Source organism: Equus asinus, chromosome 21, assembly GCF_041296235.1.
Source record: "Equus asinus isolate D_3611 breed Donkey chromosome 21, EquAss-T2T_v2, whole genome shotgun sequence".
NCBI classification, from domain to species: Eukaryota; Metazoa; Chordata; class Mammalia; order Perissodactyla; family Equidae; genus Equus; species Equus asinus.
The window spans coordinates 16,837,633-16,853,653 of record NC_091810.1 but is presented as its reverse complement, the minus strand read 5'-3'; the positions used below and the strand labels follow the sequence as shown (position 1 = coordinate 16,853,653).

General features: G+C 44.2%; 1 long non-coding RNA gene across 1 annotated transcript; it reads left to right on the top strand.

Moving 5' to 3' along the window:
• The first annotated feature begins 10,728 nt into the window (after positions 1–10,728).
• On the top strand, positions 10,729–15,648 carry LOC139041450 (uncharacterized). The gene is made up of 3 exons (XR_011496622.1): positions 10,729–11,174; positions 13,087–13,201; positions 15,251–15,648. It is a non-coding gene; the product is annotated as an uncharacterized lncRNA (long non-coding RNA).
• Positions 15,649–16,021: the final 373 nt, after the last annotated feature.

Here is a 16,021-nt window from a genome sequence, read left to right as displayed (position 1 = left end):
GATTGAGCAGTCAGTCTTCTCTGGAGCTTGGCCACTCTACCTATTAGGTCTGGGCCTGGGCTTGGGTTCTCGTCCTCCTTCTGCGGGAGATGAGAGCCTTTCTGTAAGCTGTCAGGAGGTCTTTGGCTTTCACACATGGCTTTCATCTGCTTATCAATCCAGCAGCTTTTCATGATGTTTATCTAAGGCATCCATGGTGTCATGGGATAATTATCTGTAGTGGGTTGAATTGTGGTCCCCAAAAGATATGTCTACCCCAAACCTTAGAATGTGGCCTTACCCAGAAATAGAGTGTTTGCAGATGTAACTAAGGATCTCGAGATGAGATGATCCTGGATTTAGGGTGTGCCCTAAACCCAAGGGCTGATGTCCTTATAAGAGAAAGGAGAGATTTGAGACACAGAGGCACAGACAGAAGAAGGCCATGCGAAGATGGAGGTAGAGGTTGGAGTTACAGAGCCCCAAGTGTTGCTGGCAGGCACGAGGAAAGAGCCATGGAACAGATCCTCTCTCAGAGCCTCCAGAGGGACCAACCCTGCTGACACTTTGATTTTGGACTTCTGGCCTCCAGAACTGTGGGAGAATATGTTTCAGTTGTTTTAAACTGTCAAGTTTGTGGTAATTTGTTAAGACAGCCCTAGGGAACTAATACTCCACCCAATCCCCTCGTCCTCATAGCTACTACTTGCCCGTACTCTCAAACACCTGGTACATCACACCGGCTTGTACTTCCCTTCCACCAGCACGTGCCATCTCACTTTACCACAGGTGAAAGTTCTAACAACTTGACCATCAGCTCCTTGTGCTAGGGGCTGCATGTGCTCCACCTCCATTGGTGATGGAGTCTTCACTGGCAAGGGATTTAGCTCCAAACCCTCATCTATTGCCTGCTTTCTGAGACTCCTCCTGATACCAACTGTCCCATATTGGGTTCTCTGCAAGCAGTCACTGAGATGGGGTTCGGCATGCAGTGTATTTATTAGGGAACACTAGCTGTGGCAGGAAAGGGAGGAAGATGGACTGGCAGAGGGAGAAGTCAAACTGTAATGCAGGCATCATAAAGCCTTGGCCAGCCCCATTAGGGCTACACTGCAGTGGGCTGAAGTGGGGTGTCCTTGGAGATCCACTGGGCCAGTCTGAGGAAGAGGTCATGCCCTGAAGCCACGCTTGTTGGAGCTGACAGCTGGGGCAACGAGTCTTTCCTTTAAGGGGCATCTGGGCAGCTCATGTCTGTGTTCACTGCCTCAGGATAAAGGTGAAAGTAAATCTTATCCTCATTAACAGATAAGGAAACTGAGGCTGAAAAAGGCTAAGTAACCAGCCCACTGTTAGTAACTAGAGATCCAACTATGAATCTTCAAGAAAGAAGGAAAACAAGGTTGAGAGCCACTATGTGCCAGGCACTTTAGGAAATTTCACATATATTTTCTTGTTGATTCCTCATAACAACCTTGAAAGGCATTCATTACTTTCTCTAACTTTAGAGAGAAGGAAACTAAAGCCCAGAGGAGTTAAGCATTTCTTTTTTTTTTTTAAAGATTTTATGTTTCCTTTTCTCCCCAAAGCCCCCTGGTACATAGTTGTGTATTTTTAGTTGTGAGTCCCTCTAGTTGTGGCATGTGGGATGCCGCCTCAGCACGGCTTGTCGAGTGGTGCCATGTCTGAGCCCAGGATTCGAACTGGTGAAACCCTGGGCCCCTGAATCAGAGGGCGCGAACTTAACAACTTGGCCACAGGGCCAGCCCTGGAGTTAAGTATATTGCCCAAGGTCAACAGAGTTGGTAAGAAATGGAAAGAGCCAGAGTTCGAATCTAGATGATTACATAATCTTTTTACAATTTTTAAATTTTTCCTTCTTCTCCCCAAAGCCTCTCAGTACGTACTTGTGTATTCTAGCTGTGGGTCCTTCTAGCTGTGGCATGTGGGACGCCGCTTCAGCATGGCCTGATAAGCAGTGTCATGTCCGTGCCCAGAATCCGAACCAGTGAAACCCTGGGCCTCCCAAGCAGAGGCGGGAACTCAATCACTCGGCCACGCTGGCCCCAGATGATTCCATAATCTTATGATTCCATAATCCTTTAAGGAGCCAGGAGGGAACACTGCCTCTCATGTACTTATAGTCAAAAATCCAGAGAGGAGCGCACCATAATTAGCTAGAGCTCAACTATTATCTAGTGAAAGGCAAAGTGTGCTCCTAGTCTTTATTTAGAACAACAGGATGGCAGGCAAACTCGGAATCAGAGACATCATCTGGCGGCTTTGCAGGAGGCTCCTTGCTGATTCCTTCTCGGATGATGTGGAGCAGGATGAGCGGTTAGTCACAACACGGGACAAAAAACAAGACTGGTTTATTGGGAAAAGCTAGAAAAAAGGGCTTTAAAAGAAAGCACTGACAGTTTGCTGTGAGAGAATCCTGGTGTTGGAGTCAGAAAGCCTTGGATTTTTTAAATAATTTTTTTCCTGATTACAAGAGTAATTTATGTTTATTATACAAGAGTACTGAGCAGCAAAGAGAAGAAAATTACAATTATTTGCCTCCCTACCACACAGAGATAATCATTGCTAACATTTTGATGCTGAGCCTTCTAGTCTTTTCTCCTGTGGATAAATAACTATTGATATATCTAATATATCTATGTAAAATATATATGTGCATTTATACAGAATGATATGTTTTACGTTACCAATATGGGACCATAGTGTACAGACTGGTTTTTTTTTGTTTTTTTTTTTTTTAAAGATTTTATTTTTTCCTTTTTCTCCCCAAAGCCCCCCGGTACATAGTTGTGTATTCTTCGTTGTGGGTTCTTCTAGTTGTGGCATGTGGGACGCTGCCTCAGCGTGGTCTGATGAGCAGTGCCATGTCCGCGCCCAGGACTCGAACTAACGAAACACTGGGCCGCCTGCAGCGGAGCGCGTGAACTTAACCGCTCGGCCACGGGGCCAGCCCCTACAGATTGTTTTTTAAAAATAGCAACTTATTTTTTCTGATTAAAAAGCAAAACATGTGTCTGGAGAGACGTGGAAAATGAAGACAAACAGAAAGAAGAAACTAAAAGTAATTTTGAATGCTACTTTTCATACTGTTGACTATTTTGTAACCTGATTTTTTTAAATTAGTGCTAACATGGAGCTCTTAAACAGATTTACGATATTCCCAACCTTGACCTTACTACTTCCTGCATAACCAAAGGCAAATTCCTAATCCCCTCCTCAGTTTCCTCACCCGGAAAATGGGAATTAGGATAGTGCCTGCCTCACCAGTGGTTGTGAGCAAGGCAGGTCAGGTGCCTGGTTTAGGGCGTGGTGCATCATGGGTAGTCAAATATATCAGCTACAATCGTGAGTCGCTGTGATAAGAGGAGAATACATCTAAAATAGTAACTGCTGTGCGTCCCCTTAGTATTTCCAATTCCTCCTCCACCCTTTCCCAATCCACCTCACCTCACCATTCAGCCGTCAATTAAGCAATAGTTATCAAACTGTATCTTGTGTCTGAGTCCCCTGGAGGCCTAGTTAAAACAGATTGCCAAGCCCCACTCCCAGAATTTCCAACTCAGTAGGTCTGAGGTGGGGCCTGAGAACTTGAACTTGTAATGTTTCCAGGTGATGTGGTCGCTACTAGTTACTTTGAGAACCCCTGGGCTAGATTATTCTGAGGCAAATTATCCCAGGGAAGGAACGCAGTGGCAGAGGAAAGGGCATTGTTTCTGGCTTCTGAGTTCCCAAAGGCTAGACTTTCAAGGGAATGAAAAGAACTCAGGGCCTATTCAATAGATTTGGGAAAAAAATTTGAGGACTCAGATTAAGGCCTCTTGTCCTCAGAACTACAGGATGATTTTCTATGCTAGAGGGGAGAGACAGCGAGACAGAGAGGGCATGACAGGTAGAGAGGTTGTGGATTTGAACCTGAAAGGACCACATGGACAGGAGCTGAGCCAGCTTCTGCTCACCATCCAGTTTTTACCTGTGTGAATACTGTCCCTCACCTGCAACCAGGAGCATTTGGGAAATGAGTCAGTGTCTGTGGACTTCCCAGCCGCGGGCTTAAGGACTCAGTCTTCCTGGTTGAGGAGTGAGGACCTCATTCAACAGCACCTAGTAGCATCCTGTGGGAGTAACGCCCACCTTTGCCCCATAGACCTGGCTCAGTCGCTGTCCAGCTGCATTGCCCGGGGCACAAGGTAACTTCACCAACAACTCCCTTTTCTACCTCCAAGGACACTCCTAATCCTTCTGACATGGAGGGTAGGAGTCTTGATCTAAACACTCAACATCCACATGTAACATGTAACCCCATAAACTGTCTCCTTAGATTTCTTGTCCCAAGCCTTTGACCCGACATAGGCAGGTGTTCCATTCCAATTACCTCAGTGGGTGCTTCTGATTTGAGCACCCCATTGCACCTAAACAAGCCATAAATATCATGACCCCCTGCTCACAGGTGGATTGAACCTTGAGAGGGCAGGGACTGTGAAAAGGAAGGGAGAAAAAGGTTACGTTTTTTTTTTTTGAGGATGATTAGCCCTAGGCTAACATCTGCCACCAATCCTCCACTTTTTGCCGAGGAAGACTGGCCCTGAGCTCACATCCGTGCCCATCTTCCTCTACTTTATATGTAGGACGCCTACCACAGCATGGCTTGACAAGTGGTACATAAGTCCCAACTGGTGAACCCCAAGCTGCCAAAGCGGAACATGCAAACTTTAACCACTGCACACTGGGCAGGCCCCTGAAAGGTTACATTTTATTGAGCATCTACTATGGACCATCCTCGTGCTTGGTGCTTTTGCACAGAAATTTCGTTAAATCCCCACCACAGCTCCAACTGACATGCATAACGAACTCCATTTAACAGAGGAGGAAACGGGTTCAGAAGGTGAAAGTAACAGGCTCAAGGTCCACACTCTGAATAATGGAAAAGCCCATACTATGCACATTCTTTATCTACCGGGATGCTTTTAAACCCCAGGCGTCTCCTACCGCTCAGGACGGTGATAGCTTTTCCTCCTGTGTGCACTTGCCAGGCACTGCAGCACACACAGTCTGGGTCTTCGCTTGGTGAAAGAAGGTGCATGCCATACTCGGGAACTTGACTTGGACCAGTTAGCAGTGACAAGAGCTGGACTGGAGCTGTAGGAGTAAGGCACTTACTAGCTTTGTGTGTCCTTGTGCAAGGGACAACACTTCAGTTTCCACAACTATAAAATGGGGATAAGACTGTGTGCCTCATAGGGTTGTTGTGAGGGCCAAAAGAGATAATCATTCGAAAATCAGAATTTCTGACACCTGGAGAAAGCGTGGGTGAACTCATAAAAATTTGTACCCTGTTAACTCCTTTTCTTGGCTGTGCAAACTGATATTTCTGAATCCGAGTTTCTTCATGGAGTTAGCAGGATTAAATGAGAAACTTTAAATGAAAGTGTTTGCCACAGTACAGTAGACCCTTAACAAAGTTCATTGACTGGTCCTTCTTCCCTTTTAATCTCTAAGTGATCAGTAGAGGATGGATGGATGGATGGATAGATGGATGGATGGATGGATGGATGGATGGATGGATAGATGGATGGATGGATGGATAGATGGATGGGATGGATGGATGGATGGATGGATGGATAGATGAATAAAATGGCGCTCTACCTACTATGGGTTTTCCCAGGACTATACCTGCCTTCACTTACATTATCTTTTTAGCACTCACAAAACACCCCCGAGAGATGGGTATGATTATCCCCAGTCTGTAGAAAAGGAAACCCAGAAACCGAGGACCAGTGAGGTTGAGCACTTTGTCCAGGATTCATCTGCTGGGAAGTAGCGTCACAATTTGGTATTGAGTAGAATACCCAATTCTGTTTTAGTTTGAGAAAGGGGAGGGTGAGAAAAAATCACATTCTCCATGAATTTCCAGAGGTAGAAAATGAATAGAAACAAACAGAAGTGGAATTGCCATACGTTACCTTCTGCATCCTTCAGATTTACATTACTGTTAATGATTTCTGCATGGTATAGCTTTTTTCACTTTTAAAAATTAAAGTATAGTTTACATATAGTAAAATTCTCCCTTGCTAGTGTACAGTTCTGCAAGTTTTTTTTTTAAAGATTTTATTTTTCCTTTTTCTCCCCAAAATCCCCTGGTACATAGTTGTGTATTTTTAGTTGTGGGTCCTTCTAGTTGTGGCATATGGGACGCTGCCTCAACATGGCCTGATGAGCGGTGCCATGTCTGTGCCCTGGATCAGAATTGGTGGAACCCTGGGCCTCTGAAGCGGAGCGCAGGATCTCAACCACTTGGCCACGGGGCCGGCCCCAGTTCTGCAAGTTTTGACAAATGTATACAGTTGTGTAACTAACACTATAATCAAGATAGAGAACCGTTCTGTCCCCACCCAAATTTCCTGACCCCTTAACCCCTGGCAACTACAAATCTATTTTCTGACCTTAGAGTTTTGCCTTTGCAAGAATGTTGTATAAATGGAATTAAATGATACTTGGCCTTTTGAGTTTGGCTTATTTCACTTGGCATATCTGCATAGTTTATCTTCAAGTGTTTCCTAGGCACAGTCCCTTGGTTATAATTCTCATAAACTCTTTTTTTTTTTCTTCTTTAGGATGTAGGGGGAAAAACTCTGTAATTTTCCAAAGGCAATTTCTCTTTAAACAGTGGAAAAAAGAGGAGGTAGGGAAAGGAAGGAAGATTTGAGTTGTTTTCTCTTTAAATCTTCTATGCCCTTCACAGCAGAGAGTCTGGTTAACTTTTCATAATGCCAAAGACAAAAACCCACGTAATCCTAGGTCATCAGTCACTCCTGATTAAACCTTCAGCAGACGCTTAGGAGTTGGGGCAGCAACTGAAGAGAAATGAGTCTTGATTTTAAGCAATAGAAGGACTAACCCCCATAAATAAGGTACTTGCTTGGAAGGCCGCTGAGACTGTGAACTGCTTAGAGGCGAGCAGAGCAGATGGGAGATGACAAAGATAAAGAATGATGTGGACTTTCACTGGCCAGCAGACTTGGAGACCAAGGAGCAAGTTCTGTATCCATCTATCAACCCATTCAGCATCCATCTATCTGTCTATCAATTCAACAATTATTTCCTGAGCACATGTGTTAATATGAGGGTGAACAGGATATAGTCCTCCTGCTCCTCAAGGGGGTCACAGGTAGGGCTTCCAGATACAGTTGTATAGGGTGTACACTGCATAACTTCAAGGGGCACTCTTTACATCATTGTATCTTTTGAGCGGTGAAATGTATAACCCATGCAGCTATGCCACAGTCCAAAGAGGAAGATAAGCAAGTAAACAAGCAGTTGTGGTACAGTGTTTAAGATAAATAAGGAGGAGGACTGTGGGAGCAGAGAGGAGGGATACTTCATCAAGTCGTTGGTAGTGGGGGTGGATTTCACATAGGCTTCCTGGAGAAGGTGATATCTAAGCTGAGCCCTGTGGAAAAATTGGAGTTAGCCAGGTGAAGCTGTGGGAGAAAAAAGTTTCAAGCAAAAGAAAGAGCGTTTGAAAAGCCCTGGAGGCAAGAGAAAGCTTGGTGCATTCAGGGATCTGGCAGAAGTTTATGTGGTTGGAGGGAGGGATGGGCGAGGAATATGACAGATGAGTTTAGAGAGATTGGCAGGGGCCACATCACAAGAGGTCTTATAGGGCAGGCTAAGGAGCATGGACATTATCCTTAGGGCAGTGAGGATCAACTGAAGGAGGGACATGACGTGGACTTCGTTGCCCTTTAGAATGATCACTGGCTGCTCTGTGGAAGGTGGATTGGAAGGGGACCAGACAGGAAGTGTGGAGTTTAGTTAGGAGGCTGGGGCAGTAATCTAGGTGCAAGATGAGGGGGCCCAGAGTAAGGTCCTGGTGATGGGTTTGGAAAGAAGGAGATGGAGATGAAATATGTTAGGTGGCAGAATTGTCAAGATTTGGTGATTGGTTAGATACCAGAGGCAATAGAGAGGGTAGGAATGACGGGTGACCCCAGGCTGCTGGCTTGACCCTTGGGTAGATAGTGTGGCCATTTCCTGAGCTCAGCAAGGGCAGTGAGGTTTGTGGGGAAGATGATGAGCTCCATGTGGGATGTGTGGAGTTGGAGGTGCTGGTGGGGCCCACGGGTGTTGATGAAGGTAGCACATGTAGCTGGAGCTCAGGAGGGTGCTATGGGGGTCCTCACCCCTACAGGCACTGGAGGTGATCACTCAGGGACCCTGAAGGAGTGAGAGGAAAGAAGACCTAGACCAGAACTCCAGGAAGCACTGGCATCTAAGGCACACCCTGAGGTCGAGGAGAGGAGACTGAGGGGAGCGCCCACCATTTGCTTCTTCGTTCTGCTGCTGCTGCTTCCTGGGTTTCCAGGTTTGGCTTTGGCCGAAGTAGAGTGCGGTCAGGGTGATCTCTGAGCTCTTAAAATATTCATCACTGCACACCCGACTGTGGGCTTCGAGCCCGGCAAATAGAAGTGCTCATCAGATGTTGGTTGAAAAAAAATGACTGAAAGAATAAATTAAAAAGCGTGACTATAAAGTGCTGAGACTTCAAAACAACATACCAGTGTTTGTAAACCCAAAAACACGCAAAGAAGTCGCCTTAACGAATATTTATCTCCATATGTGAAAGGCTTTTAAATCTATATGCAAAGACAGATACTGTATAGAAAAAGATCCATATTCTGACTACATGAAAATAAAAAATGTAACCAAAAAAATCACTAAAGATTGAAAGGCAAGTGACAAATTAGGGAAAGTGAAGTACATGACATACAAAGGGCTGGCTGCCTCACTTTACAAGCATTTCTTACAAGAAAAACAAAGATAAATGCAGCAATATGAAAATAAGCAAAAGTCATGGATAGGCAACCCACAAAAGAACAAACACAATAACAAATCTATAAAAAATTTCCATCTTATTAATGATCAAAACAGTCACCTTAAAATAAGATAACATTTTCCACTTACCAACTTGGCAATGAATTTTGAAAGTTCTAAAAATATGCATACTCTTTGATCCACCAGAAATTCCATATCTAGAAATTTATAGTAAGGAAATAATCAGAAATGTACAAAAAATATATACAGGAATATTCATTGCAGCATAATTTTAATAGCAACAACATTGGAAACAACAAAAACAATCACAGGAAATTACAAATAATTTATGTTTTTGTTTTTAATCTTTTCTACTTTCCACTTTCTACAGGAAAAATAAATGGACTTTGCAATTCAGAAAACAAATAAATGCTGCTTCTTTGGAAAGGGAAAAAAAGTCACCTTGACTACAAATAATCTTTTGGGAGGCTGCCAGCGTTCAAAATCTTCCACGGCCGCCTCTTTAGCAGTCTTCAGAGCTGGTTTCTGGGACGCATAGGAAATTGATCTTATTACTCTATCGTCATCATTTCGTTTTGGATCAAATACAGCCCTGATTCAGTTCCATCGCCCACCTGATTCATCTGCCTCTATACCAAACAACTCTAGGGTCTTGTGAAAAACTGCTCTCCCAAAGTAGAAAAATTTCCCCTTTACTGAGGAAATGCAAAGGAATGTTGTTTGGATTTTAGGAATATATATACATATATATTTAGGAACATATACATGCTTATCACAGCGCATGGCATATGGAGCTCAATAAACAGTAGCAGTTGTTATTCTCATTTTCTTATTTGCCTTTATTTATTTCCACCGTTGTCTAGGAGGCCAGATTGCTGAGGCCAGATGGGTGAATTCTCCAGCCAATGCTTTTGATAAAATACTGACTCATTCTTTCAGTTTTTTGGGTGGACACTCTGTAGCCTCCCACTTTAAAATGTCAAGATTCCAGGACCCAGAGAAGCAAATGAATAATGTCCAATTAACTGCCCTAGCAATACCTAAGGGCTGTAGGAGCAGACACTGTAATTCCTCCATGCGCATCAATATACGATCTTTAAGATAAAAGGCTGAGGGGGCCGGCCCGGTGGCTCAGTGATTAAGTGCCCACGTTCCACTTCGGCAGCCCGGGGTTCGCTGGCTCGAATCCCGGGTGCAGACATGGCACCACTTGGCAAGTCATGCTGTGGCGGGTGTCCCACATATAAAGCGGAGGAGGATGGGCACGGATGTTAGCCCAGGGACAGTCTTCCTCAGCAAAAAGAGGAGGATAGGCAGCAGATGTTAGCTCAGGGCTAATCTTCCTCAAAAAAAAAAAAAAGGCTGCATTTGGGGCTGAGCCTTGGTCTGCCCTCCACTGCCATCTAGGGGTGAGGAGGGGAAGTGCTGCCACTCCTGTCTGGTAGTACCACTTGGAGAAGACTGTGGATTGCATAATGTCACCTCTAGAGGGAGCTCAAGCTTGTCTTCCCCAACTCCAAAACTGGGTCTGGACGGAGATTGAAGATAAAACGAATCAACGCACAGACCTTGGAAGGCAACTGACCTCCGTTTGAATCCAAGCTTTATGACTTTCTCTCTCTGAGTCTCATCCTCTGTTAAAATGGGGATATAATAATGGCTATTTCATGGTGGTGTTATATGATCAACTGAGACAGCAAAACTAATCACGTAAAATAAGATCTGATACAATGCAGGTGCTCCGCAGATGGTCTCTCTAGTGAAAGATTCAAAGCACATGATTAGGCCATACTGTTTGGGGCGAGGGCGTGTAAAGAGATCGTAAATAGAACTGGTTTGCGGGGGGTTGGGGGAAATTCTCTCGGTCTTTTCTTTCCTTGAAATTTCAGGATTGTGCTTCTCTTTCTTCCCTCCAAGGAATCCAGTGCTGGGGCTGCCTCCCCCACAGGCAGGCTCTGGCCCCTCCAACGGGGAAGACCTATCCATGTTGGAGGGAGTGGAAAGGAGGGGTGGAGCGGATGGCTCAGGACAGAAGGTCTGCATAGTCAGAGAGGCAGGATCAGTAGGTGGGACTGGAAAGGGGAACCAGGGATAGCAAATAGTTTTCGTTTTGCGTATGCAATCTGACTCTGGGAGTGCATGAATGTGCTGAGAAGGAATCCGGAGTTGTGCTCAGGCATGAGTGTTGTGATCAGTTAGCAGTGTCTGCTGTGGTTGTGGGATAGGAGACTGGTGGCACATATGCCACATAGTTGCCCCTTTGTTTTTTTCTGGCAAAGTGCTACTCAATCGTGGTGCAGGGACCAGTGCTGATCTGTAAGCTGTTTGAAACTCATCTGGACAAGGTAAGAACTGAAATTGAGAGTAAGTGTTTAGAAATTTTTAGGGCAATTTGACAGAGTAATTTTATTGAATCTAGTTGAATCTATATTGAATCTATTGAATCTAATAATAAAACACTCAGGCTTTTATTTTGTATGTCTTTCTTCTTATTTTTTTCCCTAGTAATTCACTTTTATTGTGTTTTATAGAATTATTGGTCCATGACAGATTGGAAAAAGGAATGGTACTTCACCAGAGACTTTAAGAAGCACTGGCTAAGAGCTTCAGGCCCAGGGGGCAAAAGGAGTCCTTTCTGCTCCTCTATGGACCACCAAGCTTATTAGGATAGGAGGCGTGGGTATTGCTTAGATTTCTGCAAATCTCCCTCAGGAACCTGCCGTGGGAAGTGATGGTGGAGAGCTCAGGAGTTTGGAATCCTGGCTGCCTTTGCCTCAGAAAATTGTCAATAAACTGAATACTCCCATTTGTTTTTTTGCCTTTTGTCCTCCCAAAGGTTGATTCTTTTGGGAAAACTGAGGCAGCTCAACAAATACAACATAAGTTCTCACAAAAGTTTCCTAGGTGGAATTTTTGGCATGTGTATGTAACCTCCCGTGGAGACTATGGGAAGAGAAGTCACACATGTGGATGTGTTTACAGGCCTCCCATGTGGCAGGTCCTGAGATGCACTGCTGAGTAAATGATACAGATGGCAAGTGTGATGGCCTGCCTGCTATCTCGGTTCTGAATCCTTATAGCTAAGGATATGTTTCAGCTTAGCTATAGATTAGGGCAATCTGATTTCTACGGCAGGCTCAGCAGTCTGAGGAATAACAATTCCCAGTAAATCATTTATATTGAAATAATAAAATAAGAAGTCTATGGTAGAGAAAAGCTAAGGGCTTTGCAGAGAATTGTAGTCATGTGGGCAGACAATGCACAGGGACGGTGAGAAGGTGGATGACAGCCCTGCCCCTCACCTGGGAGCCCTTCCCACTCCACCCAGAAGCAAGACTCTCTTCTCTGCAGCTGAGGCTTTGCACAGCAGCTGCACAGGCTCCATTCCCAGGGAGCTGATAGAGGTCGCATGTCATGGTGGTCCAGAGCCCAGGATGGAGTCAGATAGAAGTGGGTTCAAATCCTGATCCACTGCTTATTAGCTGTGCCATCTTGAGCAAGTTGCCTTATCTTTGTGACTCACAGTTTCGTCATCTTTAATATGGTGCTAACATTAAGACCTCCTCCTCAGGTACTCAGCATCTAAGCTGACGAACACTGAGGGCCCCTGGGGCATTCCCTTAGCACACTCTCATAGGGGTGGGCTCTAAAAAGAGTTGAGCTGGGTTGAATGTGAGAAGGCATCTGGTCAAACTCTCTTATCTTTTCAGGTAGGGAAACTGAAGCCCAGAGAAGGGAGTGAAATTCCCTAAGATTAAGCAGCCAATTAGTGCCAGGATTGGGTCTAGACCCCACATTTCTAGACTTGCCGGCTAGCTAAAAAATTCAAAATTGTTATCCCAGTTCAAAAGTGCTCTGAAGCCAAAATGGTTTCCTAGTTTTTTGCTTACTCATGTGTATTGCCAGGGTCCCAGCTGGAGTCTGAGCAGGGATTCACATCAGAATCTTGGCTCACTAGAACACCAGTGTCTCCTGGGAAAGAGGAGTGTGGGTACCTAGTATAACAAGCTTGACTCACTAGCAAATTCTGGTCTTCGCTGGGGCCATGTGCACAGTGTCCTGGTTCTCACTTGGTTCTGGGCTCAGCTCTGGACACTTGTGTTGAGGTCTTTGCAAAGAAGAGGATTGTAAATGATCTGTTTTATTAAAAATTCTATAATGTTTGAGTACGAGCAGCCCTACTGTGTGACAGTTCTAACAGAGGGTGGCATGAAAGGAGGTGAGAAGCATTCACCTCACTTGGCTGCTACGTCACAGGGCAGCTTGACCACCTGGAGGCTTCAGCTGTGGCAGAAGGTGCTATTGTCCAGAGGGGACACAGGAATACCCAGCTGGTGCAAGAGAGAGCAGGCAGAAGCCTGTCATGGTGGAGGTAAGTTTGAGTTATGGCAGACACCACTAGCTGCCCACCCGATACCATGCCTTCTTCTTTGCTAAGTGAACTATCATTTTGTTCAAAGAGGTAATGTGTCTGGCCCAGATTATGGATCTTGTCTAAGCCAGTTATAATAATTCTATATCCCACTTTCCCAGGCTCCCTGGAAATTAGCAATGACCACATGGCTTAGTTCTGGTCCATGTGTCCTAAGGGGCAATCTGCTCTGGGACTTCTGAGAAAGTACTCAGGGTATAAATATGGAGGCCCTCACCTCCTTCCTTTTTCTTCCTGCCTTGAAAGTGGATGTGATGGCTGGAGCTGCAGCAGCCATTTATTTAGGATCTCCATTAGGCAAAACAAAACAACAACAAAAACCTCCTCTTATTTGTTTCTTCCACAAAGGTCGGGTTTTCTGTTCTTTGGGGCAGAAGGCATTCCTAACTTGATCAATGAGCACATGTAAAGAATACCTGCTGTGGTGGGGCCGGCCCGGTGGCATAGCAGTTAAGTTCACACGTTCTGCTTCAGGGGCCCAGGGTTCACCGGTTTGGATCCTGGGTGCAGACATGGCACCACTTGTCAAGCCATGCTGTGGTAGGTGTCCCACATACAAAGTAGAGGAAGATGGGCACAGATGTCAGCTTAGGGCCAGTCTTCCTCAGCAAAAAGAGGAAGATTGGCAGCAGATGTTGGCTCAGGGCTAATCTTCCTAAAAAAAAAAACCTGCTGTGGGCTCCCAGGAATGTTGGACTTAGGAGGGAAATGGGTTTTACAGAGAGCTCTGGTGTTCTGTACAGCAATTTGGATTGTAGCATAGTAGTTAAGAAATGAGCTCTGAAGCGGGAAAGATTAATAACAGGCATAGTTATTGGAAAAGAAGCAACAAATACGTCATCATTTGTAGATATGATTGCGCATGTAAAAAATCCAAAAGAATCTACACAAAAATGGTTAAATTAATAAGTGAATTTAGGAAGGTCACTGGATACAAGGTTAGTATACAAAAAATCGTTTTATTTCTAAATACTAGAAACAAACAAATAAAAATGAAATTTAAAAAATCGATTTATAATGGCATAAAAGACATCAAATATCTAGGAATAAACTGAATGAAAGATGTATAAGGGTCAGCCCCAGTGGTCTAGTGGTTAAGTTCAGTGTACTCTGCTTTGGTGGCCCAGGTTTGGTTCCTGGGTGCAGACCTACACCATTCATCTGTCAGTGGCCATGCTGTGATGGTGGCTCACATATAAAAAGATGAAGATTGGCAGGGGATGTTACCTCAGGGTGAATCTTCCTCAGCAAAAGAAAAAAAATGTATAAGACCTAAAAAACAAAACCAAAATCCTATAAAACATTATTGAGAGAGATTAGAGATATAAAAAAATGAAGGGACATTTCATCTGGTAGACTCACTATTGTAAAGATAATAATTCTCACCACATTTATTCATAATTTTAATGCAATCCCAGTTAAACAAATCCCAACAGGTATTTTGGTGGAGATTGATGAGCTTGGCAAAGAGCTAAGAACAGCCGAAGTGATCCTGAAGAAGAACAAAGCTGTCTTAATTACTATAGCTCTATGTTAGTACTATCCGATATGAAGATGGTACATAAAGCTGTGGTAATTAAGAGTGTGGTATTGGCCCAAGGATAGATAGACCAACAGAATGGGATAGAGAGGCAACTACATGGATGAGTCTCGAACATTAGGAGGAATGAAAGAAGCTAGACACTGCAGGGTGCATACATATTATATGATTAGATTTATATGAAGTTAAAAAAGGGGCAAAGATCGTAGGATCTTAGACAGTAGGAAATCAGGATAGTGGTTATCCTGAGATGGGGATGATACTGGCCTAAAGCAAGGTTGACATGAGGGAAGCCATGTTCTAACTTAGAATACGCTCTGACTAACTCACCCAAACTGTATATGTTTGACCCTGCATGTAGCCTAGGAGATAAATAGCTGCGCTTTGGGAAATAATCCTGGCTGATACACGTACCTCCCCATAGTGATAGATGATAACTTTGTTCTTAGGAACATGACGACCTCCTCAGAGAAGAACATCTATGTTGGCATCCATGATGGATGACAACTGAAAGACCTGGTATGGCGTCTCCCGTCACCAATGCCAGATGGTCAACGTTCCTGAGCCCCTCCTTCATAGCCCACTAGTCCTACATAACTGCCTTAAGATTGTGTGCTTGTTTAAGATGGTCTTTGGGACATGAGTCGGCCATCTTCCGATTTTGCTGGCTAATTGAATAAATCCTTTTCTCAACCACCAACTCGTCTTGCAATCAATTGGCTTTAAAGTCGCAGTGAGCAGAATGAGCCCTTGCTCAGTTACAGAAGTAGGGACTAGAACTGAGCAGGAGGGCACTTCTGGGGTCTGATCACGTTCTGTTTCTTGATCTGGGTTAATTTCATTTCATGAAAATTTCTTGAGCTGTACATTTATGACGTACGTTTTTCTGTATGTCTATTATCCTTTTATAAAATGTTTACAATTAAAATTTAAAAACAATGTGGCCTCTGGAGTCAGATTTCTTGGGTTCAAATCCTGACTTGGCCTCTTATTGTCTGTATCCTTGAAGTTACCTAATGTCTCTCAGTTTCTGCATATGCAAATTGGAATGAAAATAGTACCTACTTCATAGAACTATTGCAAGGAGCAAATGAGTTCATACATATAAAACCCTTAAAACCGTGTCCGGCAAATAGTAAGCACTCTATCAAGATTAACTATAATTATGCCTAGTATGTGACCAATTTGCAACCCAAGCCTGGTGAGAAACAAAGGTTACA